This window comes from Apis dorsata, unplaced genomic scaffold (genome assembly GCF_000469605.1).
Source record: "Apis dorsata unplaced genomic scaffold, Apis dorsata 1.3 scaffold_194, whole genome shotgun sequence".
NCBI lineage: Eukaryota > Metazoa > Arthropoda > Insecta > Hymenoptera > Apidae > Apis > Apis dorsata.
The window spans coordinates 1,966,591-1,967,658 of record NW_006263478.1 but is presented as its reverse complement, the minus strand read 5'-3'; the positions used below and the strand labels follow the sequence as shown (position 1 = coordinate 1,967,658).

Here is a 1,068-nt window from a genome sequence, read left to right as displayed (position 1 = left end):
CCAACGAATTCTTAATTTTCGAATACAAAGCGAATGATTTCTCTTCCATCGCGAATCTTCCACCATAACATCTTTAAAAATACTGAATCTATTTTTTATTAACGATTATTACAATCCACGATTAATTAATCATTCCAATGAATTGTTAATTTTCGAATATAAAGCAAATAATTTCTCTTCTATCGCGAATCTTTCACCATTTCCAAAAATAGTGAATCTATTTTTTAAAAATAATCGTTATAATCCACGATATTATTAATTAACTATTCCAACGAATTCTTAATTTTCGAATACAAAGCGAATGATTTCTCTTCCATCGCGAACGATAAGCGATTTTTCTGTTATCACCATGGTCCGTGATCACCACCGTTTGCGGATACGGTTCAAATAAAAAAAGGCGTCGAACTTTCTGAACACGCAGCGAAGAAGCGGAGAAGCAAGCAAACGGTGAAAACTAGTAAGAAGGCATAAAATCGCAAAGAGAAATTCAACAACCCCCACGGATACGTATATAACGCAAGATAACGCGGGGTGTCGCAAGAGACGTCGCTATTTTATGCTTGAGAAATGTTGCTGCAGACTGAAACGTAACAAGCTGCTTTGATCTTTCTGACCTGGCCGTACCTTCCAAGTACCGTATCATTATTCGGTAGACATTTTTATTCAACGTGTATATTCAAAGGGGGAGGAGGAGGAAAGTTTGAAATTACCATCCGTTTTGTAAATAACGACGGCCAACGGTGGTAAAAGGGGGAGAAAATTGTTGATATTATCGTATTTCCCGATATTAACCGTGTTTGATTATTTTTAAACCTGATATAAACCCATCCTTCCCCCTACCTTGCAATTGTTACGCTTGCTACTTATATTTATACTTTAACTTCTCAGAATTGGTGAATCTTTTCCGATGTGTAATATGATGAAGATAGGAGTATTCGAGAGGGAAATATTCGTTTGAAATTTTAAACTGGATCCTCTCGCATACGTTACAATTTAAATTTGAACATGTTGAACATTTTATTTGCATTTACATTTTTTCGAAATATAAATACGTAAGTTGATGTGTAA

General features: G+C 35.0%; 1 protein-coding gene across 7 annotated transcripts in view; it reads left to right on the top strand.

Moving 5' to 3' along the window:
* Positions 1–1,068, top strand: part of LOC102676819 (tensin-1-like) — a 219,859-nt gene that overhangs the window by 160,523 nt on the left and 58,268 nt on the right. The gene's annotated exons all lie outside the window — the stretch shown is intronic.